This window comes from Halichoerus grypus, chromosome 2 (assembly GCF_964656455.1).
Source record: "Halichoerus grypus chromosome 2, mHalGry1.hap1.1, whole genome shotgun sequence".
Taxonomy (NCBI): Eukaryota; Metazoa; Chordata; class Mammalia; order Carnivora; family Phocidae; genus Halichoerus; species Halichoerus grypus.
Genome location: NC_135713.1, coordinates 61,497,014 through 61,523,970, shown reverse-complemented (window position 1 = coordinate 61,523,970; position 26,957 = coordinate 61,497,014). Strand labels below are relative to the sequence as shown.

The 26,957-nt window shown below is 40.7% G+C and overlaps 2 long non-coding RNA genes across 3 annotated transcripts in view; both read right to left on the bottom strand.

The window, feature by feature from the left end:
* LOC118553353 (uncharacterized) overlaps nt 1-26,957 on the bottom strand; it is a 179,893-nt gene that overhangs the window by 9,666 nt on the left and 143,270 nt on the right. The gene's annotated exons all lie outside the window — the stretch shown is intronic.
* On the bottom strand, nt 745-25,376 carry LOC144381096 (uncharacterized). The gene is made up of 3 exons (XR_013445637.1): nt 25,144-25,376; nt 22,106-23,918; nt 745-3,039 (listed from the first exon to the last, which is right to left on the bottom strand). It is a non-coding gene; the product is annotated as an uncharacterized LOC144381096 (long non-coding RNA).

Below are 26,957 nucleotides of genomic sequence, written 5' to 3'. Positions count from 1 at the left end.
TATAAAATGGGGCCTGATCCTTCCAGAGTCTCACCGCCCCATTTGTCACTAAGAAGAGTTAGAAAGCCATCCATCTTGCTCCTGGTGTCATTTCAGTAATGGATCATTCCTCTACTTCTGATCACCTGTTATGCTGGACAAGTTTTTTTTTCCTCTTAGTAAATTTTTCTTCAAACTTTACAAAAGTAACCTGTCTGCCCTACGCAGCAATGGTAGGAATATGTAGGGAAAAAACCTCACCTCTCCCAACTTCCTTTTCATCTGCCCTTCCCATGCCTAAACCATGTTGGGGTATAACCATCCCCCTCTCCTGCTCCCATAAATATATGCAAATGTGTGCACAGGCAGCCTCTTGGCTTGGGGCTGCTAGTTTTTGCAAAACTGGGATCCTACAATACACATTTTCTCTCCTAACAAGGCATCATGGCTTCTGCCATTGGTAGACAAAACCAGATGCATTTTGTACATAGTTGTGGAATATTTCCCAGTTTTGATGGGCCACAATTCCTTTGCTCACCCTTCCCCCACTGGCAGCTATTTAGGTGGCGTCCACCTTCTCATCAGCGTGGGCAAAGCCACAAGGAACAGTCCCCGTCCACACGGGCAAACCCTGGACTCACTACAGATGCCATTTGTCTGCCTTCCTTGCCTACTTTCTCTCTTCCTTCCTACACAGTCTCGTTCATTTTCTCTCCAATTCTTGTCAGCAATTTCTGTTACTGTACTTAATAACCAAGTACGATGTTCTTTTTTTTTTAGTTTTTCTGTTTATCTATAAGGATTCTGGTACCCAGTTCCAGTATGTGTGTGGATTTTAGTCAAAGACTAACTACATATTTCTTATTCTAAATCACAATACCACAATCTGTATCTCCAGAGCCAGAAGCTACTCAGGGCAAGATGAGAACATTACACTCACCTGTGTTACGTGGGAAGTGCCAGAACCCAGTACGTATATTTATGGGGGTTTTTGTTCTGTTTTTTTAAGATTTTATTTATTTATTTATTTATGAGAGAGAGAGAGCACAAGCAGGGGGAGCAGCATGCAGAGGGAGAAGCAGGCTCCCCATGGAGCAGGGAGCCCAATGCAGGACTCGATCCCAGGATTCCAGTCAGGACCTGAGCCGAAGGCAGACGCTTCACCAACTGAGCCACCCAGGGTCCCCCGAGTAGGTATATTTATAACAGGAATGAGTACATGAACCAACCCTGTGAGAGGGAGTCCCCGGTGCCTCTAAATCATTACAGGTATGATGGTTAAGAAGATGGGTTTTAGAATCAGGTAAAACCATGGTTTACATCCTTGGTCTAATAATTCACAAGCCGGGTGTACTTGAACAAGCTATTTCGCACTGGAGCCTTAGCTTCCTTCTTTGTACAATGGGGAAGGCAATACCCACCTTGCGGGGTTCCTGTAGTGCAGTACTACGTAACAATAGGGATGGTAATAATGACAATAAAACCCAATTAAACTAAAAAACAAACTCACAGATATTTTCAGAATGAGAAAGAAAACTTTCCTGTAATCCTTTGTAAGTGGTCTATGGCGTGGAAGAGAAGGTCAGGAGGAAGTGCAGTGGGGCCTGGGAAACAGGTGACAAATGACCTGCGGGCCTGGACACCTTAGAAGCAGTGTTTCCCAAATTTGAACAATCTTAACCATCAATGAGCAGTTAGTACAGAGATTCCTAAGCCCTTCTCTTGGAGATGTGGACTCACTAAGTCTGGCGTGAGGCTGAGACATTTGCGTTGTAATAATCACCCAAGGGCTTTGGGTGCATAGCCAGGTCTGGGGAGCACGCACGGAAATGGGTAAGCCCAGTTGAGCTCCAGTCTCCTGTGTTCGCCTCACAATGTTTCATAGTTTTCAGCTTTACATTTAATTATGTAATCTATTTTTACTTAACTTTTGTGTATGAGGCAAAGTGTGAATCAAAGATCTTATATATATGTATAAGATATCCATATCCAATTGTTCCAGCACCATTTGTTGAAAAGACAGAGCATTCAGTTTCCTTCACACCTTTGTTAAAAATCAATTAGCCATATATGTGTGCACCTACTCATGGACTTGATCCTGTTCCATTGACCTATTTGCTTGCCATGATGCTAATACCACACTGTCTTGATCACTATAGCTTTATAATAAGTCTTAAAGTCAGATAATGTAAAGCTTTCAACTTTGTTCTTCTTTTTTCCAACATGTTCTGGTTATTTAGGTCACTTGCCTTTCCATATGAATTTTAAAATCAGCTTGACAATTTCTTCCAAAAGGCCTGCAAGATTTTGATTTAAATTTTGTTGAATAACTGGAACAGTTAGGGGAGAATGGAATAGATCCATAAACACAGCATCTCTCTCCACAATTTAGCAATCCAGCAATACTTTGAGTATAAGTTTCCTTTGTGGGAAAATGTTTAAAGAAATTAAATTTCTTTAATACACGTAGGGCTGTTCAGGTTATCTCTTTTGCTGTACATTTGAACTAGGATATGGCTCCTGTGTCCCTCCAACACAGAATTGTGACATCCCTTTATTTGCAAAAGCAATTTGCCAATGGCAAACACCAAATAATCTATATGTCAAGAAGCGTGGTTGCTTTTGCTGAATTTGATGGATAAATATTTAAATGGTAATGCTAATAAGACCTAATCATTATCAAATCTTTTTGGCCATGGCCAAAACATAAAGGTCAAGAAACAGAAAGATGCCTCCGTTTGAAAAGAAAGTTCAGGATAACTCATCCTTTTAAAGGACTCTTTTTTATTACTTTGACAAGTTCAATTTATTTCTAGTTGTTTGTGTTCACCTCCTGGGTAAAGCAGCATACTCTGTGAGGACACTGAAGCATTGCAGAATTGAGACCCCTCAGCAGACCTTGGTGATGGAATCAGCACACAGAGGTGAGGCAGAGCTGCTGGGATTCTGATAGAACAATTAGGTCTAGAGATTACCACAGTGAGAAAGACTTCAGATCTTCTGGTATATTTCCCACTTCCAAAGAACTTTTCAAATTTTCCAGGCTAGCTCTCAGCCTATCTGCAAGCAAAGTGAGATAAACAGGCATAGAATGCCAGTGAATCAATCTAGCACTCCATCTAAAAGACCCCTGCTCCCCTTTGTGCAGTAGTGCCCAAAATGACAAATGGACATTCCAGAGGTTCCTTCTTCCCTGGATGAAGAAACTGGTGTCTGAGCAATCACAGTTTAGGAGAACAGAAGTTTCATGCAATGAAGCAAACAGCAAGGCAGTGAAGGGAACAGAAGACAATTCCTCTCTTATATACCACATTGACTGAATAGTCAATGACCTTAAGAAACAGAATGAACCTTTAAATTCTCACATCTAAAATTCAATGACAGCAAAAGGTTTCACCATAATGACTTTTGGTCAGTAAAATTTGGGGGATCAGAAGGGGAAAGAGCTTTTATTTTTAATTTTATGTACTTACACTTAAATGTTTAAACAATGATTCTGTATTCCTTTGGCTATTTAAAAACTTTAGAAACTAGTTTAGCTTTTGTTATTAAAGCAAGTTCTAAGGTAAGAAATCTGTCTCTTTCTCATAATAAAACTCCATTAGAACATTCATTGGCCTGGAACTGTATCTTTCTCAAGGCCCCACACAATCATTATACTTTGGAAATGTTTTTAAATTGGCAAAATGAGATGACTTGGTGTGTCCTCTTTGCTCTTTGAAGTATTTATGAGCATCATAAACCCCAATTCTGACCACCAGGGGTTTTGTAAATCAACATGACTCCAGAGTTGAACAATAATGCAGATAGCCCAAAAATCAAAACTATCAAGTGGATAGTTTTGGATCCAGTGGACCCAGTTCTGGCTATGATGGAATAATAGGGACCAGACTTACCTTCGTGCCTAAAATAACTATGAAACTGGACAAAATATATGAAACAATGGTTTTCAAGACATTGGACAACCATGTAACAAAACACAATGACCCCAGCAAGACTGGAAAAAATGAGGTAAGCCCTATGATTATCCCGAGTTACTGCCTTGAGGGCATTTCCAGGCTATGACATAGGTAGGGGGAACCAAGCAGAGCCCAGAGTACTCTCTGAGTTTAGAAGATTAAGCTAAGAGTACAGGGAGACCACAGCAGCTAGAGTTTGCAGGACACAACAGTGGACAGGAGCGAGCTGCACAGAGAATCCCCAAAAATCAATAGAAGGTGTCCTTGAGTATTCAGCAGAATAGTGATCAGTGTATGTTTCTGAAGAAACTGCACGAGGCTGGGGAAAGAACCATCCAAAAGGATGAGAGGGAACAGTACCTGGTACAGTCAGCCAGGCCAGAAAACCCCATACTTCATGGGGTATTGAGTAAAGTACTAAGAACCATCTCACCTAAGTAGCAGAGAATGACTAGTCCTAGATAAGATGCTGTCCTGGTCCAGCCTAAAAGAAATTTAAAAGCAAGGTCTGAAAGGATCAAACTGTATCCAAACAACTTAACGTCATCCTAGAATAAAGCTCAAAAATATTTATAGGAATATAAAAATATCTAGCAACCAAAAAGGTAAAATTTATAATGTCTGTCACCCAATCAATCACCAGGCAGACATTCAAAGGAACAGGAAAATATGGCCCCCAGGAAATAGAGAAATTAATTGAAAACAACCCAGAGATGGCACAAGTGTTAAAATTAGCCAAAGAGAACATGCCAACAGTTATTATAATTGCATTCCATATGTTCAAAAGCTAGAGGCAACATGAACATGTTGAGTAGAAACATGGAAGATACATGAAAAAATAACAAATCAAACATCTAGAGATTAAAACTACAATGTCTGAGATGAAAAATACACTGTATGGGATTAATGACAGATTAGACACTGAAGAGATGATTAATGAACTTGAAAACATAGCAATAGAAAATATTCAAAGTAAAACACAGAAAAAAATACATTAAAAATGGACAGTATTTTTGAGTTATGTGACAACTTCAAACAGACTAATATATGTGTAATTTGAACTCCAAAGGTGGGAAATGAAGACAGAAAAAAAGATTTGAGGAAATAATGGTAAAATATTATCCAAATCTGATGAAAAATAAAAATTGCAGCTAACTAAAAAGCCAAAAAACTCCCAAAACAAGAAACATGAAGAAAACCACTTCAAAATACATCATAACCCAATTGCCCAAAACCAACAATAAAGAGAACATCTTAAAAGCAGCCAGAGAAAAACAGATACGTTATGTAAGAAGGAAAAAGGTAGGAGTGACAGCACATTTCTCATCAGAACTCATGCAAGCTAGAAGGTAGGGGAGCAACATCTTTAAGGTACTAAGAGGGAAAAAAAAAAAAAAAAACGTCAACCTAAAATTCTATACCTAGTGAAAAAATAAAGACTTCATACAAAACCTGAAAAAAAATTATCACCAGAAGATCTGCACTACAAGAAAAGTTAAAGGAACTATTTCATATAGAAGGAAACCAGTAACAGATGGGAATACAGATTTATACAAAGAAATAAAAAACACTGGAAATGCTAACTATGTGGATAAATATGTTTTTTTCTTAATACTTAAATGTCTTTTAATTAATTGTTTAAACTGAAATAATAGCACGGTATTGGTGGGCTTATAATATATGTACAAAATGACAACAACAGCATAAAAGTTGGAGAGGAGAAATGGAAATATACTATGGTGAGATTCTTATACTACACATGAAGCAATATAATATTGCTTGAAGACAGACTGTGATAAGATACAGATGAATACTATTAAGCCTAAAGCATCCACAAAGAACAAAAAAGAATGACAGCTAATAGTAAACAAAGGAGATAAAATGCGTAATAAAAATAGTCAATCCAAAGGAAATCAGAAAAGGAGGAAAAAATGAACAAAGAGCACATGAGAAATAAGAAAACAAACAGCAAGATGGTAGATTTATACCTAACCATATCAATAATCATATTAAATGGAAACAATAAAAAAATAGTTCCCATTAAAAAGCAGAAATTGTCAGGTAGGATAAAAAACAAAAAAGCAAGACAAACATGTTGTCCATAAGAAATCCACTTTCAGTATAAAGACACAAAGAGATTAAAAATGAATGGATAGAAAACATACCATGCTAAAATTAAATTTTTAAAAATCTGTAGTAGCTAAATTAATATCGGACAAAGTAGATTTCAGAGCAAAGAATAACACCAGGGGGAAAAAAACCTCATTTCAAAATGATAATGTGGTCAATTCATTTTAAAAGATGATAATCTTAAACATTTATGTACCTAGCAATAAAGCTGCAAAATACATAAAGCAAAAACTTCCAGAACTGAAAGGAGAAATAAACAAATCCATAATTAGAGCTGGAGATTTCGATACTCTTTTTAAATAACTGATGGAACAAGTATATGGAAAATCAGTATGGATATAGAAGACTTCAATAATATTATCAACTAGGGCAACCCTCTCTGGTCCCCTCCCTCTTCAGGAGCTTTGTACTGTCACTCAATAAACTGCTTTGCTGCCCACCAAAAAAAATAAAATAATAATAATAATATCAACCAATCTGATCTAATAGACATCTAAAGACACTCTACTCAACAACAGCAGAATATACATTCTTTTCAAGTGCACACAGAAAATTTAGCAAGACAGACTATACTCTTGGCCATGAATGAAATCTTAATAAATTTTTAAAAATTCAAGCCATATAAAGTATGTTCTCTGACAGCAATGGGATTGATTAAATTAGAAATCAATATCCAAATACTTGGAAACCAAATGATACCCTCCTAATTAACCCATGAGTTAAAGAATAAATCAACAGGAAAATTATAAAGCATTTGAACTGAGAGAAAATACAACATGACCACAATTTATAAGACCGCCTCAGAAGAAGATGCCTAAGAAGAAAGGTCTCAAATCAATGGCACCAGTTTCCATTCTAAGAAACTAGAAAATTAAAAAAAAAAAAAAAAAAAAAAAAAGGAGCAAATGAAATCCAAAGTAAGCAACAGAAATAAAATAATGAAGTACCTAAACAAATGAAATAGAAAACAGGAAAAAAACAATAGAATAAAATCAATGAAACCAGCAGGTTTCTCTGTTCTTTGAGAAGACAAAAATAAAAATGAACATCAGGCCAGACTCATCAGGAACACAAGAGAGAAAATACCAATGGCCAATATTAGGAATGAGAGGGGTGCATCAGTATAGCTTCTACAGATAGTAAAAAGACTAATAAAAGAATCTTTTGAACAACATCATGCCAATACTTTCCACAATTTGAAAGAAATGGACAAATTCATTGAAGGCCATAAACTACTAAAACTTATTTAAGAATAAATAGATAACCTACATCTAATAAAAAAAATTGAATTTGTAGTTTAAAACCTTCATGCAAGCAAGCTCTAGGCCCAGATAGCTTCATAGTGAGCTCTACCCACATTTAAGGAAGAGTTCATATCCATTCTACATAATCTCTTCTAAGAAATTAAAGGTGAGGGAATCTTCCCAACTCAAAGATGAGGCCACACTGATACCTAAACCTGACAGAGACATTATAAGAAAAGGAAACTAAAGACCAATATCTTCCATGAGTAAAAATAAACTAACCCTCAATAAAATATTAAAAAGAATCCAGGTAATTCACCATATTAGCAAAATAAAAATTAAATCCATATAATCACCTCAATAGATACAGAAATAGCATTTTAAAAAAAAAAACCAATATCCATTCCTGACAGAATCTCAAAAAAGCAAAAAAACAAAATCTTTCTCAAACTCTACAGCTAATATCAAACTTAATGGTGAAAGACTGAATGCATTCCCCTTAAGATCAGGAATAAATCAAGAATGTTCACTCTCATGATTTCTATTTAATTTTGTACTAAGGGTTCTAGGCAGTGCAATAAGGCAAGAAAAAGAAACAGAAAGTTTCCATGTCAGAAAGGAAAAAGCTAAACTCTTTATTTGCAAACATGATCATCTATCAAAAGAGATCTAATAATGATCTAATAATATAATGAGATCTACCAAAAAAAAAAAAAAAGATACTAGAACTTATAATTAAGTTTAGCAAGGGCATGGGATTATAAGATCAATATCCAAAAATAAATTGTATTTGATATACTAGACATAAACCATCAGATATTAAAAATTTTTTTAAATACACTTACAAATGCATTAAATATTAAATCTTTGGAGCTAAATCTGACAAGGTGTATTTATATTGAAAGTTAAATATCACTAGTGAGAGAGATATAATATGTTCATGAATCAGAAGACTCAATATTGTTAAGGTGCCAAATTGTTTTATAGATTCATTGAAATCCTAAGTAAAATCCCAGCAATCCTTATAGATATTAACATGCTGATTCTAAATTAGTATTTAAATGTGAATGATCTAGAATAGCCAAAACAACTTTCAAAAAGAATACATTTGGAGGACTAACACTGCTTCAGATTTTAAGAGTAATTAAGACAGTGTGGAAATACCACAAAAATTGACAAATAGATCAAACCCATATATGTACGGACAACTGCCTTCAACAGAGCTGCAAAAGCAATTGAGTGCATAAGACTTTGTGACCTTGTGTTAGGCAAAGACCTTTTAGATACACAACAAAAGCATGATCCATAAATGAAAAAACTGGTAAGCTGAACTTCATTATACCTTGAAACGTTTGCTCTTAAAAAGACACAGCTAAGAGAATGAAAAGACAAGCCACAGACTAAAAATACACATAGATCTGGTACATTCCCTCCGTGGCAAATAGAGTCCTCACCCTATGTCCATTTGAGTTCTGCCCGACTTTAGAATCTTAGATTCTAAGGTTCTTGATATAAGAAGCTGACTCCTTCGGATTACTAAAAACAACGGCATCCAGGGGAGTGGAGAAGCCCAAAGCTGGGAATCAAGGGCACCTGAATTGGTAGTCTGCTTGCAACAAGTGTTCCCAGTATCAGAGCTTCTGGAACGGGGACACAGGTCTCATCCACAGAAACACACTCTCCATAGCCCAAGATGATGCTCCAGTTTTCACTTACAGATGTTTTTGTACTTTAGCCCGGTGGCTGGTAACTCAGGATGGTGCAATTCTTAATCTCCAGCACTGTGAACGGCCACTGGTATTTGTCTTAGAAGAGGTGCACCAGATCACTGTGGAGACAAGCCTAGAATTTGGCCCTGGGTCAGTCTGCCTCTCTCGTTCACTTCTCTCTCTCTTTTGAAAAGCATCAGGACGTCCTACTCCTAAGTATTAGGTGTTAGGGGTGCTCAAGGTATTTATTTTCGTCTGTCTCCTAAAAAGTCCAGCTAAGACTGCTCAGAGCAAGCCCAAGGTTACCTCAAGTCAGAGGTTTACCACAGCATTTGATATGACTTTACCTCTTCCCTGTGTCTGGAAAAACCAGCATAACTTAATTAACTGGCCCAAGTTAAATCAGATGTAACCAGAGACTGATGACAGAGAGAATGAAATGGGCTAACCTGGGGAGAAATGGCCCTAGGCTTTAAATAGGATCTGGATAAAGAAGGAGTATTAGGGAGTAAGTCAAAGAGAGAAGCAACCTTAGAGGGGGAGCCAGTCTGTATCTCAGCTTCCTGAAAAACTGAGTGGATACCAGTTGCTGGCTGTTGATCCATTTCTTCTTTGTAGTAAAAGAGGCCCTCCCCCTTTTCCTTGAGGAAACCACCCTTCCCACATGCAGTTTGGTTAGTCAATCCTACCCTCAGCTCCAGCAAATCAATGAAGCCATAATACACTATAGTCATTAGCTAAGGGATGGGAAGAGGACCCAGCCTAGACAAAGGAGACATAAAACACCCTCTGCTGGGATTTCTGGGAGAAAAAGTTTTCTCACTACAAAGAAGGATGCTTCTCACAACTTGGATATAACAAGAAAACGTGTAGGTCTTGGAAATCATCTTCCAACGAAAAGGACAGACAGTTTTAGTTACAGGTTAATGACTGAGAGATGAACAGACTAAAAAACAAACAAACAAACAAACAAACAAACTGGAACATTGGGTTGAGATGCTAGATCAAGCCATACCTGAAGTAAGTAAGACCCACCTCTGGACTGATTAGTAATATGAACCAATACATTCCTTTTATTGTTTAAGCCATTTTGAGTAAAAGTTTCTATCAATTGTTACTGAAATATTCACAACAGACACACACCCAAGAAAGACATTTTTCTGCTAATATCTTTACAAGTAACCCTGTAAGCAGTCCTTAATAATAAAGGACAATGAAGGCAATCAGAGTCAGGAGATTCGGCATCAGGCCCAGGCCATGTATGGCCACTAATCCTGAGCTCAACAATGATCACAGTAACAGCAACAGCTACAGTTCACTCCTCATTAGCCATGAGCCTATTCTAGTTGCTGTACATATAGCACTGTAATCTTTACAAAGAGGAAGATGGAGACTACATTTCTTATTTTACTGATGAGAAAAACTGAGGCTCATGGAGATAAAAATAACCTGCCCAAGGCCAAAGAGTTAGTAAGCTAGTTACTTTTTCTTTATAGCCCAGATGTGATAGATTTCATTATTATAGCTCTCCTCCACTGAACTGAAAGTGCCATGAGGCATTCTAGAAACTTTGTCTTTTTCACTGCTGGATTCCCAGTGCCCAGAACAGCTGCTGCACAGAATAGGCCCTCAGGAAAGAGTGGTTGTATAAAATGAACAAGATTCAAACCCAGGTCTGGAGCCAACTCTTTTTCACAGCTCCAGATTACCTCTCATTATCTCATTCTATGAGTGAGCCTCTCACATGCTTAAGAACACCCCTGCCTCCTCTGATCTCGTGGAATGTTTTAAGTAACTGGCCTTGCTTCATAAGCCCTGTCATGGAATCCCTTGACCATCCTGGATCTCCTCTAAGAATCCCATGATACCTGCTGGTGGTACTTGCAAACAAAAGAGACCGACTGGGTGGTAGACACAGAGCTGGACTCTCTCCAGACATTAACTCATCCAGTCCCACCATACATCTGTAAGGTAGGGAGCAAAACCCCTGTTTGGCAAATTGGGGCACTGAGGCCCAGAGAGGTTACATGCTTCTAAGGTCACAAACAGATTGAGGATTGTCTGACTCCAAAGTTTTTTACATATCTCTTTAAAAGCCACACTATAACAATTTGTCCCATGGATATCATGAGCCCTGGAGCTAGATTTGGGGGTTTAGTCAGAATATGTCAAAAACATTACAAAACAGACATTTGGTCATTCATCATCATTTCGACATACACTTGTGAGCACCTACTATGTGCCAGGTACCATGCTAGGCAGTGAGGACAGAGTCCCTGTCCCTTCTTCTTTCACGGTTCAGCGTAGTGTCAGCTGAGACTCTCCTATCTTGGGGTTGGGCCGACTGCACACTTGGTGCATTAGTTATAGTAGACTACAGTACAACAACAAATAGACTGCATTAGCCAGGGTGGGCTAACTGCATTAGAAACAACCTCAAATATCAGGGACTAAAAGTAATAAAAACAAATTAATCTCTTATACAAAGTCTGATGGTCATATTCTCGGGTGGCTCTTCTCCAAATGCTTACCCAGGAACCCAGACTCCTTTAATACTGTGGCTCTGCCATCTTGTAGTTTCAAAGTTGCCCTAGTATCAGCTAGCTAGAAAATGGATGGTTTTACATGGGAGATTTTTACGGCCTAAGCTTGGAGGTAGCATATATCCTTTTCCCCCATGGTCTATTGGACAGGACTGAGCCACATGACCACAATAACAGCAAGGGAGCCTAGGAAATGGAGAAAAACTCATGGAACTTAGTGTCCACCAAGAATCTCTTTCAAAGACTCCGAAAAGTCTGTGGGCTTTTTAAAGAAGTCCAAAACTCCAAATATTCCAAATTTCTAAACTGGAATATGAAGTGTAATCCTTTCTGTGTAGCAATCCAAGGTGGGGATTCAAGTCAGCAACACTTATATTCTACACAGTCATTCAGGGACTCAGGCTGGTGGCAGTTCTGCCATATTGAAAAGGCTTCAGAAGAGATTTTAAGGGCCAGACCTACAAATTGCACTCAATACTTCCACCCATATTTCACCGGTTAGAATTCAGTGATATGACCATATATGAAGAGAGGGGAAGGAATGTAGTCTATATGCCAGGCAGAAGGGACAAGTGAATTTTTCTAGATTGTTAGAGAATTCTATCCCACCCAGATGTTTTAACTGGACCTGCCAAATACCAGTTACTTCTCATCTCTTCCACTGACACCCCTCCCTAATATGCTCCTCTATGGCTTGACATGTGTCCATTTAGCTATGGCTCCAATGTGACATCTCACAGTTACCTAATTCTGGCCTCTAAGTACAAGTCCTTCCTTTCAACAAGGAGGTAATTTGAAAAATTACTGAATGTGCTCTCAATAGGAAACCCCACGTTCTTCTGCAATTCATTCATCTGGTGATAATGCACTTAGACTTTATCATTTCTCCACTAGAGGATGGCAAGGACTTGTCTGTTTTGTTCAGTACTCTAATGCTAGTGCCTAGAACAGCATGCTTGGTACACTGTAGGTTACCCAATAAATATTTTTTGAATGAATGTATGACTTTCCCTTCAGTCTTAGAACCTGAATAGGGAGTTCATATTTGATGTTGAAAATAATCCTCCCTGCCTCCTTATATATGATCCTACCTCCCCAGTCCCTGGAAGGGCATCCTGACCACAAGCCACACCTTTTCCAAATGCTCACTAACTCGCTCACTCAGCACTCACTTCTTTTCCACCCATAGCAAACTTTGAAGAAGCCACATACATCACAAGGCCTTTTTCCCCCTCTTTTGTTTGGTATTGCTGATATGTAGAAACTAGAGCAAAGGTGACTTCAGAGTCTGCCTGACCCTTATTTCCAATTTTTGTCATCATTGGCTGTCAGTATGGAATCTGCCATGGTTGAGATATGTGCTGCTGTGGAATAAACCCTCAAGTGAGCAGAAAAAGATGTGTCTGAATTCCAGCTAAACCACTTAATGGCTACGTGGTTTCTATAAATCACCTCAAGGCTCTGAGCTTCAGCTTCTTCTTTGGTAAGCCGATAACAATATTCACCCTCTCAACTTCACAGGATTGTTATAAAAATGCATTTTGTTTTCATTCAAAAGCTATTTATTGGTAGCCTACTACATGCCAAAACTTGACCTAGGCTCTGGAGATACATCAGGGAATAAAACAAACTTCCTGTGTCTCAGAGTTTATGGTTGGAGGAAACAGACTGTAAATAAATCAAAAGATGAATACATAATACATCAGGTGGCAGTGAGAGCTATGGGGAAAAAATGTCACAGGGTAAAAAAGATGAGGGCTCTTTAATATCTTATATAAGATGGTCCAGAATGGTCCAGGATATTGGAAGAGAGACTTGAAGGAAGTGAGTAGGCCATACAAAGATATAAGGGAAGAGGAGGTACAGCATGTGAATAGGTCCCGAAGTGACAGTATGATTGGTATTTATGAGCAATAGCGGGGAGGTCAGATTGGCTGGAGCAGAGTCAATGAAAGAAGGGTGATAGGTGATGAGGTCAGAAAAGTGACATGGAACTAAATCAATCAGAGCTCTATAGGCCATGGAAAAGATTTTGGCTTTTACTCTGAATAAGATAGAGAGCCATTTTTTACTTGAACAAAGAAGTGATGCAAGGTGGCATACACTTTGTAAAGATCATTCCAACAGCTATGTGAGTAAGCTTCATGGAAGCTACACTGGAAGCGAGAAGACCAGGTAGGAGGTTACTGCAATAAAACAGGTGAGAGCTGACACAGGGTTGGACCAAGCCAATAGCAGAGAAGGTGGTGAAAAGTGGTCAGATTATGGATATATTTTGAAGGTAACATCAACAAGCCTTCTGGATGGATTAGATGTCAACTGAAAGAGAAAGAGAGGAGTCAAAAATGGCCCTAAGTTTTTGACCTAAGAAGTGATAAAATGGGGTTGCTACTTACTGAGATGAGAAAATTGCAGAAAACATAACATGGAAGCTCTCACTATGTTAGGACCTCAATCTTGGAAATGTTAGTTTTGTGATGTCTATTAGACATCCAAATGGTGATGTATGACATTGAATATGTGTATTGGGAGTTCCGAGATGAGGTCCAGGATAGAGCTATAAATAGGGAGTTGGCAGTCTATATAAAAGCCTTGAGAATGGATAAGATCACTTAAGGAATGAGTAGAGAAGAACTGATTCTGAGGACTGGACAAGAGGAACTCCCAATATTTAGAAGTTTGGAGAAAGAGAGAGGCACGGCAAAGAAAAACAAAAATAGAAGCAGTTAATGAATGAGGTAGGAAGAGGAACGAGAGACAGAAGAAAGAGGGTCAGAAAGGAGGGGCTAACATAAATTTCCATTTATGATCCAGTAGATTGGCCAAGTAGCATTATAGTAGATATAAACCCAAATATATCAGTAATTAAATCTAAATGGATTAAGTAGTTCAATTAAAAGCCTGTAATTATTAAACTAAATTAAAAATAAAATCCAATATATGCTGCTTACTAGAGATATACCTTAAACATAAGACATAGAGTAATTAAAAAGTAAAGATGATAAAAAATATAACATGCAACCACTATCCAAAAGAAAGCTGGAATAGCTATACTGATAGCGAAGTAGACTCAAGGAAAAAGCAAAATTGGGATAAAGATATAAGTTTCATAATGATAAAAGGGTTAATTCTCCAAGAAAACATTAAATTCTCAATTTATACATATGTAAAAACCATAGCTTCAAAATACATAAAGAAAAATTGACAGAATTATAAATACAGGCAAATCCACACTCATTTTGGGAAACTTTAACACACTTCTCTCAATAAAAGGTACAGCAAGGAGAAAAAAATCAGTAAGGATATATAAGATATAAACAACACAATTAACAAATTTGATATTTTGGCATGTACAGAACACTGTGCAGAAAAGAATGCACATTCTTCTCAAATGTACATGGAACATTTATGCTGGCCATAAAAGAAGTTTCGACAAGTTTCAAAGGATTGAAATCACTCAGAATATGTTCTCTGACCACAAAAGCATTAAGCTGGAAATAAATTTTTGAAATAAGTAAAAATTCCTCAATTTCTTGGGAATTTAACAATATATACTTTTATATAGGTCAAAGAAAAAAATTTCAGTGGAAATTGGAAATCATGAAAATACAACATATCAAAACACAGGGGATGTAGCTAAACCTCTGCTAAGAGAAAACTTACAGCCCTAAATGCATATATTTAAAAAGAAAAAAGAATAGAAAAAAAAACTCTAGTTATTTATCTCAAAAATAAGAAAAACAGCAAATTGAAGCTAAAGAAACTAGAAAGGAAGAAATAATAAAAACTAAGAGCAGAAATTAATGAAATATAAAGCAAATATTCAAGAGAGAAAATCAACATGCCTAAAAGTTGGCACTTGTAAAAGAATAATAAAAGTATTGGTTTCTAAGAAGTCTGATAGGAAAATAATAAAGGCACAAATTACCCGTTGAATTTGAAATGAGGACATCAGTTCATATGCTACAGGTATTTAAAAGATAATTACAATATATTATGAATAATTTATTATTAATAAATTTTTAGATAAAATGAAAAATGCTTAGAAAAACAAAACTAACAAAAACTGACACGAGAAAATAAAAAACCTATAATAGTCCTATACCTATCAGAGTGTTGAAGCTGTAGTTAACAATACCTATACAAAGAAATCTACAGGCATAAATGGCTTTCCCCTAAGTAAATTCCTCTAAATATTTATGGAAGAAATGACACCAATCACATATAAACAGGTGAATAGACTAGAAAAAAGAAAATGTGCACACCCTATAATTCCTCAGGAAGGGTTAACTAAGTAGCATTTCCCAAACTACTTTGACCCAGAACCTTTTCCTCTAGAGCAGTGCTGTCTAATAGAAACCTAATGCCAGCTACATGTATAATTTTAAAACTTTTAGTAGCCACATTAAAATAAAAAGAAATAGGTGAAACTAATTTCAAAAATATATTTTATTCAATACAATACACCCAAATATTATCAATTCAATATATAATCAATATAGAATTATTAATGAGATATTTTCCATTCTTTTTTGAAGACTAGTGCTAAGGCTTTAAAATCTGGTGAGTTTTGTATGCTTCCAGCACATCTCAATTCAGTCCAGCCCCATGTCAAGTGCTCAGTAGCCACATATGGCTACCATATTGGACAATGCAGCTCTAGGGACTTGTGTGGGTCCTCTGTTTTGCAGGGCACTCTTCAGGAAACCCTGCCCTAAAAAGAGACCCATGGCTAAAACCTTCCCGCCAGGTCAAGAGATAAAACATGCTAAGAGTCTCTACAACAAGTTATAAAAGGTATCATCCCAGAAAATTGGTGAGGCATTTTGAAAAACATCTCACCATATGGAAGAATTATTTTTTAATTAAAAAGTAAAAAACAGGACGTGGGGTCAAATCTTTCTTATTGTACAGTGCTGTTTTGGTTATCTTTTGCTGCATAACAAATCATCTCCAAACTTAGTTGTTTAAAACAACAACATGTGTTTGTTTGGGCAGGGTTTGGTGGGGACAGTTCACCTCAGCTTCGTGTGGCATCAGTGAGGGCAGTTTGGCTGGAGCTAGAAGATGCATTTTCCAGGTGATTCACTCAAATGGCTGGCAAATTGGTGCTGGCTGTTGGCTGGGAGCTCAGTTAGACTATCAACAAGTAGAGAAGAATCATGGTCCTCTCCAAGTGGCTGCTTGGGCTGCCTCCCAGCATGGCGGCAGGATACCAACAGGGAGAAAGCAGAAACCACCAGGCTTGTCAAGGCTAGGCCTTGCACTGGTACAGCATCATTTTTGCCCTGATATGAGGAGGTGAAGAAATAAATTCCACCCCTGGTATGGGGAGAGACAAAGCACTCATGACTATCTCTGATCCACCATAGATGCTATAGTATTTTCAAATCCGTAATTGCTCTTCCCAATAATGTTTTTCAGTTTTAATAATTTATTTTTTAAATAAGCTTGAAATAGGGGCGCCTGGATGGATCAGTTGGTTAAGCATCTGCCTTTGGCTGAGGTCATGATCTCAAAGTTCTAGGATCAAGCCCCACATCGGGCTCCCTGCTCCTTGGGGCGTCTGCTTCTCCTTCTCCTCTGGCCCTCCCCCTGCTTGTGCTCGATTTCTTTCTCTCTCTCAAATAAAGTCTTTAAAATAAATAAACAAACAAACTTGAAATAAATATGACAACCTCTTAACAATTTACGCATGTGTGGAACACAAATGTTTGCAATAATATGTCTGTATACATTTTCTATTTTCTTTAATTTTTTAAAATTAACAGGCTTCATTTTTTAGAATGGTTTTAGATTTGCGGAAAAATTACAAAGATACTATAGTGTTCCCATATATTCCTCCTCCCCACACACAGTTGCCCCATTATTAGCAACTCACATTGGTATGGTATATTTGTCATAACTTTTCTTTAAGATTTTATTTATTCTTATTTTTGAGAGAGAGAGAGAGAGAGAGAACAAGCAGGGGGGAGGGGCAGAGAGAGAAGCAAAGTCCCTGCTGAGTGGAGCCTGAGGCGGGGCTGGATCCCAGGACCCTGGGATCATGACCTGAGCCAAAGGCATACATTTAGCCGACTGAGCCACCCAGGCACCCCATTTGTCAAAATTAATGAACCAATATTGATACCTAATTATTTAATTTAATATAATCATTTATTCAGATTTCCTTGGGTTTTTTGTTTGTTTTTTAGAGAGAGGTGGGGGAGGGGAGGCACAGAGGGAGGGAGAGAATCTTAAGCAGTCTCCATGCCCAGTGTGGAGCCCCACATGGGGCTTGATTCACAACCCTGAGATCATGACCTGAGCTGAAATCAAGAGTCAGATGCTTAACCAACTGAGCCACCCAGGTACCCCAGTTTCCTTGGTTTTAAACTAATGCCCTTCAGCTCTAGATCCCATTTAGGATGCCACACTATATTTAGCAGTCACATCTCCTCAGGGTCCTCTTGGTTGTGACAGCTTCTCAGAATTGCCTTGTTTTTTATGACCTTGATAGTTTTGAAGAGCACTGGTCAGGTACAGTGCAGGACGTCCTACTACTGGTATCTGTCTAGTGTTTTTCTCATGATTAGATTGAGGTTATGGGTTTGGGAGAGAAAGACCACAGAGATGAAGTACTATTTTCATTACAACATATCAACATGATTTATGATTGTTGATGCTGACCTTGATCTCCTGGCAGAGATGTTTTTCAGGTCTCTCCACTGGGAAGTTCCTCTTTTTTTTCCTTTTGCTTAGTGTCTTCTTTGGAAGAAAGTTGCTAACATGTAGCCCACAATTGAGGAGTGGGGAGTTATGTTCCCCTCCTTCAAGATGAAGTATCTACATATGTGATCTGGAATTTATCTGCACAGTGAGTTGTTTCTTCTACCACATTTATTGATTTACCAATCATTTGTTTATATTGGTCTGGACTCATGGATATTTATTTTAAACTTTGGGTAATAAAGCAACACTACTTTATTTTGTTGCTCAATTTGTTCCAGCTTTGGCCACCAGGGGCGCTTTCATTTACTTCGCAACATTTTGATTGGATACTATCACTGCCATGAGAAAGATAAGAAAAAGGCAGTCCATTTAAGTGACCGGAAAGTCCAGGACATGACAGCCCACCTCTGACTTCCGAACCTCCACTACATATACTTAGCCCACCCTGGGTCCTTTGCTGCTGCCCAGAAGATAGGCTGAGATCACTGGGCAGCTCCTCCAAGAAAGTCAAAGAAGTCACCGCTGGTCATAGGAGGTCCTTGTGTGTGTGGCTGCTCCATATTCTGAAAGTTCATAGCCAAGGAAAGGGTAATTATATACCTCAATGGAGAAACAAAAAATATGTGAGCAGCACTGGGTTATCATGAAGTGGTTCAAGTCTATAAATAGTGCTACCCTGGTCCCCAACCATCTCAGGAGCAAATTAAAGCTTGCCGTGGTGCTGGGCAGGAACTCACTGCCCTGCCCCCCCCCCCGGCACTCCATGGGGTTTCACTGAGAGTACCATGGATGCCCAACAGACCAAGATCCAAGAACACGTATACTCCCTCATGTGCAGGAGGGGAGTGTGCAGTGGCCCTCACAAACAACCTTCACGATGGCTACAGAACCCCAGGAACTAGTGTCCTGGACATGGGCAATGACTGAACAGATACTTCTCTTTTGATCCAGCAGGGAACAATCTTGAGAAATAAACTGGCTCTGGATGGAAAGTATGAAAAATAGCACTATAAAGAAGGTCTTATTTGAAGAAACTTTCATATATGCTCAAATCCTTCAAGGGTCAACCCTGGGTCCATGAGTTGGACGTGTGGCTTTGTTTGGGGGAATAAAGCTACTCCAACCTTGATCTCAAAACATGCTCAGGAAGTCATTCAAATGTGAGGCCCATTTCAATACCCCAGTTCCCAATGACACACGGCAAATTCTGTATGGACTGCTACAACTGAAGACTTTCATCACACAGCAAATGCTTTCATTTCTTTTTCTTTTTAAATCCAAAACCTCTCTTTGCAAGTATTGTTAAAACAAAGTTTCATGATAAGGTATTTCAAACATTTAGGCAAATCTTGAGGATATTAGCGCAGACTACAACCTCTAATTTTATCAAGTCTTAACATGATGTCATATTTGCCACACATCTTTTTTTTTCTTAAAGAAAGACAATATTGCAGAACCCCTTGCAGCCTCTGTGCACATGCTCACCCCTTGCCCCACTGCCCCTCACCTGCCCCTAGCTGACACGTATTCTCGGCCATTCACACCAGCCTCTTCTGTCCTGCCTTCCACTCAGCCCTCCTGGAGAGCAGCAGTAGGTGACCGTATCAGGAAGGGTGTGCTGGAAGAGACCCACCTCACAGAGCTGCTCAGCCAGAGAACAGGCCTGCTGGGCACAGCTGTTAGGAAGAGGAGTGGGGTGTGGAGGAGAGAAAGGATGAAAAATATGGCCTAGGGCTTGAAATGCATTTCAACCTTCCAAAGACAAAATATGCTACAACAGATCATATTATCTGTTTTGTCCAAACTCTCTTTTGTTGTTGTTAAGTCACTGTGCTTAGGATGAAAATGCCAGCATTAAAGAAATCTCACGTTCTTCGTTCTCTTAACGAACTGAGGAATGGGAAGCAGGAGGCCTCAGGGCTGGTGGAAGAGAGAAGGGCACAGCGCTGGGAAAAGGTGGGTGAGGCCAATGCTGATTTGGCTGCAGAATACTGTTAAGGTCCAATGATGTATTAAGTGTTATCAGACTTGTAAAAAATATTTGATAATCCAGGGAATGTTTTGGCAGGCTAGTGGTTTCCAAAAATCTATTTCTGCAAGATTTCTGCTGATTAAATTAATGCTATATGGACAGGTTCCTTCAGGGACATCGACTGAATCAAGCCATAAACCAACAAACATAAAGAGGGCGGGGAGGACCCCAAACCGCACTCATTTGCTAAATTTCCAAACTAAACTTAAATTTTGTTATTAAATCCAACCAAGCATTTTCAAAATATCACTTGCCAGACTGGTTCAAACCGGAAGCACACATCTGTTTCCAACACCACTGGCCCAGACCCAAGTCTAGTCTCAGGTCCAGTCACTTGAAGGGAAGGAAACTATCAAGGGCATGCTTTGTGCTAGGCATTGTCGTGGATGTGTCACTTTCTACGGCTTATTTAATCCTCACAAAACCCTCTGAAGGATGACATTAATCCATCTGATACAAGAGGACGCCGCAGTTCAGAGAGGTTAAGTAGGCTGCACAGCGTAACACAGCCAGCAAGCAATTTATATGGATGAGCCTTGGATTAAACACAACCCACATGAGCTCCTATTTTTCTGTGGTGGTCTCACTTCTATGGTATTTGTGTGTCGGTTGGGCTGTTTCAGATTGCAGAGGACAGAGAAATGCTCCTGCTCTCTCTGGATTTGGGGATGAATTGTAAGAATCCAGAGGAAGTGAAGGAGCCCAGAAAGCAAGCAAAATCACAGTAACCAGATTCGGGCTTCTGTGGAGTGTCACAGGGACCTGTCCTCTCAGAGGGGGCCATGTGGCTGCTGATTCTAATGACACTGCCACTCTCAACATACCCTTCCTCTTTTTCTCCTTCTCTCTCTCTCTCCTACTCTGCTTGCCTCATGCTCTCTGTCTCCTGGCTCCATCTCTCTATTCCCACCATGCCCCTATGGGGTGTACGTGCCTCCCTTGGTCAAAGGACGGTTGGTAGAAGGCCTTCTAGAGGAACCAGGCACCGCATGGGTGGCCACCATCATGTGTCCGGCCAATCTTTGGTCCAATCACGTGTGACTAAGGTAGTAAAGCCACAGTAAAGCCACAGGATGTGGTTAATTACGCAGAAGATACCATTTTCCTCAAAGAGGAGGTGTGGGTGTGACAGGCCCTAGGGGTCTCCAGGGCTTCCATATTAGTGTCCTGTGGCCGCCATGACAAAGCATTACACATTGGATGGCTTCAATACAACAGATATTTATTCTCCTGCACAATACAAGAGGCTGGAAGTCTGAGATCAAGGTGTCACCAGGGCTGTGCTCCCTGCAAAGGCTCCAGAGGAGATTCCTTTCTTGCCTCTTCCAGCTTCTGGTGACCCCAGGCGTCCCCTGGCTTGTGGCTGCTTCCCTCCCGCCTCTGCCTCCGTCCTCACACAGTCTTCTCCCCATGTTTCTCTATGCCCTCTCCTCCAAGGACACCAGTCATTGGATTCAGGGCCCACCCTAAATCCAGGATGATTTCATCTCAAGATCCTCAACTAAAGACATCTGCAAAGACCCAATTTCCTGATAAAGTCACCTTCTGGGTTCCCAGGCAGATACAAATTTGGGGGGTACACTATTTAAACCATTACAGCTTCTCTTCAGTACACTGTGTCATCACACAACACCCCCAAGGTGTATCATGGGCTCCGAGATAGCAGGGGTTGTGCGGTTTTTCTTCTTTTGGAGGTGCCTTAGCACGTGCCAGAAGCTAACTAACTGCCTACTGACTTACCCGGAATAGACCGGAAAAAAATTCTGAAAAATCAACATCATTTTATTCAAGTCCCTACCTGTTGCATGGTGCTGTCCCCATCTGTGGCATCCTGCATGCATCGTGGCTGCCTGGTAGCAAGTTTCTGGGCCACCCATGCCACAGAGCATCGTCCACAGAGATGTGGATCTGCAGCTTCGCCTGTCTTCTGAGCAGAGGTCTGACACCATAGCTTCTCCATCCTGGAGTCAACCTAGTGCAGATCTAACCCTCCCTTCTAGTGTGTTCCGGCCCATGAGCCAACTGGGTCCAAAATCCATGCTGAAGTTCTCTTTGTGTTCCCCCTCAGTTGCCTGAGGAGGTAGGTGAGTCCTGTTCCAGTTTGGCCTTGTTCACCGAATGTTCTCTGGTGGGAAAACAAACCAAACCAAACCCCAGAACTCTGGTTTGGTTCTTAGTGATATAAAAACTATTTGGATTTGGTTCGAGGTTGAGCAAACTGGTGCAGTTTGTTCCAGTTTTTGGTTCACAGTTCAGGCCAAGTCGCTGATCCAGACAGAAAGAATGTCCCTGGAATGCCTCTTCCAACTAGGGCTCAACAGCTGAAAGGGCTGGGTGTCCAGACGGAGGCCGCCAGCTCAGCAGACACCCAGGGGCTTCCCTGCAGCTCCAAACACAGGCCTCCGAGGTCCTGGGGACAGGGTCTGGCGGCACATCTGGCCCGGTTCTCCGGGGCCTAGCCCGGAAGGTCATGCTACCTTCCACAGACTGGAGCAGCATGCCATCACCCCCGGGGCCAGACCACGAAGCATGCCCTCAACCCGAGGACTGGGGACAGAGCGGGGGCAGCCTGGTGGTGGGGGTCACTGTGTAAATCTGTTACAGTTTCTACATAAGCACAGCTCTGGTGATCTCAGTCAAGGAGCGGCAGGGAGCCACCGAGAACCCAAATATGGCTGGGTGGGAAACAACAGGGAGTGATGGACCCTAGAGGAGCCAACCAGAGGCATTCAACTTCAAGCGGTTTGCAGCCTGGTACTCCTTCTGTGAGGCTGGCAGGTCTAAGAGGCTCGCAAAGGAACATGCCTGCCTGTCTTTGGCAGGCACCAATTCAGAGCCCTGTTTCTGGGGGCTAACGCTGCAGTTTCCCTCCCCAGCCAGGAAGCAAGGCAGAGCCAAGGACAAGGCATCAGGAGAGATCACCCCCAGGGAGCAACTGCAGGGGACAGAGCAGCTGGGGGCATTGGGGACACCTGGCACTGAATCATCAATCAAGAATTTTGAAAGGAAAACACATTATTTCCACTCTAGTCTCCCTCCCACGCTGACCACACATCAAAGGGGTCCTCGGACGCAGGGAACTAGTCAGCTGGGTTGATCAGGCCCTGAATGCTGGAAACCCAAGGGCTGGGACCAAAAGGCACGTCCCTGAGGGACTGCCCTAATTCTGCAATGTGGGAAGAGACACACCTCTGGCCACCACGCAGGGAGCTGACAAACATTGTCAAGGGAAACGGAAGGAAAGTTCCGAGAAGATCTCTTGTCCAAACATCTCAGTTTCTCAGGATTATTTTTCCCATCCTTACCCTTTAAATAATCCACCCAAGGGCAACCTTATCAAAGGCACGTGGGGTGTTCCCTGACTTAGCTTGAAGCCATTTTTATTCCGCCTTGGCTACATGGATAGCAAACGCCGCCTGAGACACAATCCAGAAATATTTCCTAGTGCTGGCTGCCCTGACAGGATTAGACCGCTAGCTAGCACATGTGATTTCAGCTGGGTGTGCTTTGTGTTAAACTATGCTTGCTACGTGCTGGATTCAATTATAGGTTTTCTTACACTTACATCTTCATTAGTTCTACATTGCCGAGTAGATGGAATGTGCTGTCAGCTTAAAAAAAAAAAAAAAAAAAAGTGTTATTTTTTTTTTCAAGGATTCAACACTGTCCGGTCCTATTAAAAAAAGAAAGGAAAAGAAAATCTTGGCTCCAGCATACATTGCTAATGGGCATGGAACTGATTCACGAGTCCCCAACTCTAGTTGTATAAAAGTAATTACTGCAACCTCGAGTAATTGCTTCCATATTCAATATTCACAGAAGGCTGCACATGTTTTACATATATATATGTGTGTATATATATATATATATATATATATATATATAAATATATATATATTGAATTGGGAGAGAATAAAATATAAATAAAAAAAAGAACTATCAGAGAACATTTAAACCACTCATATACATACCTCTAAAAAAAAAAAATCTTCAGCTGTGATAAAGATCCTGACAGAAACAAACGAAGCCAGGCCAGCAGAGACTCGAGCCCTGAAGACTCCAGCCCTCCAAAACTGGAGAGCAGGTGGTCTGGGCATGGGAAGTCATGAGGAGCAAGGTCTATGGTAGCCTCGAAGGCCCACCTCACAGCCAGCAACTGTCAGTGTGCGGCGGCCACTTCCTACTCAGCAGCACTGCCTACCCCAAAGTCCTGTGAAGCCTCTGCCTGGCCCCCAGCCTATGGAGCTTCATGTCCTATGTGTGGCTCTGGAAACCACAGTCCCCACTCTGTCCCCCAGGTGGGTCCCACAGGGCTGGATGGTTTTGGCATAAGAGGGCACCACATGGGGTGGGGCAGAGCATTCCCATACAGCCCCAGAAACCACTTCAGGGAGGAAAGGGATCCATGAGGAAGGTCTGCAGACCTGAAGGAAACTTTCTGAGCAAATACAGAGACATTCAGAGTTGGTACCTCAGGAAGGGAGTTAAAGGCAGGCCTTCCCGCTGATGTGTGGATGATGGAATTGATTTCATGGATCTAAACCTAAGACTTGACATTGCTCTCTGTTACATTTCACGCTTGGTTGGAGCCTGAGACCTCTTGGAGCTTTCTTTCTGTCATCTATAGAATTGCCTTTCTATCCTGGCTTTGTTTCAGCCGCGACTGTGCTAAGCCTACGTCCCTCACATCTCTCTGTTGAGACCACTAACAATAATGCCGGACAAAGAAAGATCTCCATGCAGATGGGCTCTGCCCCATTTATCAAGAAGGGTTGTTCAAGCAGGTGCGTGCACACCTACCTGCTCTGCCTTCTATTACACGGTTCCCCCTCTTACCTGACAGAATAATTCCCGATCTGGGGGTTGAGAGGAAGGAACAACTTGGCAATCGAGTTGCTAATGGTGTCTTCTTCTTGTCTGGGTTCACAAAGAGCTAGGCAATGTGGTGTGGTGAAGTGACCCAGTGGAGCACGCATGCAATGCTGTGGGCCCTGGCCCAGGCCACTGGTGCAGATCCCACACCACAACTGGAGAGACTCCTGGCTTCTCTTCAGTGTGATCTCTGGCCAGCCTCTGTGGATCCTCAGCCTGGCAAGAGAGGCCCATCTTAAAAATCCTGGCAACTGTGTGGGACCTGTCACACACTGCCTTTGATTTTGGGGTCTTGATTGAAGTTCAAACCACGTAATTTTTTGTTGGGCTCTGTTTGTCCTCTTTCTCACCTTGGACTTGGTTCACCAAAGTCTGTCTTCCAGAAGGGTGTCGGGGCCCAACAGGCCTCAGAGGCATTTCCTTGATATATAATCCATAAGGAGTAGCAGGAGAAGCAGGAGAACCTCCTCCATCAGGAGGTTCAGCCCAAGGACATGAGACATTTTTAAATAAGAGAATGAAAAAAATTAACTGTTTGAAATAAATAACTGGAAATCCAGTTAACACACAATCAAGGTGCATTTGGTCATTTGAAAAAAGACAGTGTGGCTAATTGAACATCATCATCATCATCATCATCATCATCATCATCATCATCATAAAGACCTTATTTAAAAAAAAGAAGAAGAAAGAAGACAATGTGAGCTTCGGGATGCTCCGGAGGTATAAAAGGTTTAAATTCAGAAAAGCTAGAGTCGGCACAGCTCCAGTGCTGCAGAGGCCTGGCCTGGGGGGTGGGGGGGGGGGCACAGCAACGCTTCTCCCCAGGGTGGTCCAGGGCTCTCCGCTCCCCTCGTGGAGTGCTCCAGGCACCACATGTTCCCGTTTCACAAACTAACGGTGGTTATGATTAGAAAAGGGTTTTGCTGCCAACTTGAAAATCTATAGACCAGCAGCACTAGAAAGTAAATTTCAGCTCCTTACCCTGCTGGCTGAGGGGCAGCGGCTCATTTAGGCTATATAAACAGAAGGTACGGGCTGAGAAATTAGAAGAGAAATAGCTGCCATCAGTGTTCTACAAGAGGATAAAAGGACTGTCCAAAGGTAAATTCTTCCAGAGTTCTAGCCTTGGTTTCCTTTTCTAGAAAATGCTAGAGGCCTTGGGCAGTTGTGAGGAGTTAGCAAAATAATAATGCAAGTGGGAGCACTGTTGGCAGAGGGGAGAGGAGAGAAAGAAGAGACAGACAGAAAGAAGACGTTGCCTCTTCACCCACAAACCAACCCACAGAAAAAGGCAGAGTCAGAATAATTTTCTTCATTCAAAAAATATTTACTGTTCTGAACAGTGTTCTAAGCGCCAAGGTTATTACATCAGTGAATAAAGCAGGTGAAAAACGCCTGATCAAACTATGCCTGCAGCTTTATAATCCCTAGACATTTGAGCCAATAAATTCCTTGTAGCATTTCAGCCAGTTTGAGCTGGGTTTTTTGTTACTTTCAAAGCAAAGTGTCCTAACTGTTAACTGTCATCCTCTAGACATGGCGACACCTGACCAAACCCTGGGTCTGGTCACATTTCACTCCACATTCAAATTAAGGAGGAACACTAAAGACAAAATGTTCATGTCTCTGTCTGAAAAACCAGCCACCTCTGGGTGGCACACAGCTCTTATAAATAACCAGGAAACAGATTCAGGCTGGAAAAGGAATTTTAACAATTTCAAAAGAAAAAAAAAAGGAAGGAAGGAAAGAAAAAGAAAAAGAAAGAAAGAAGGAAA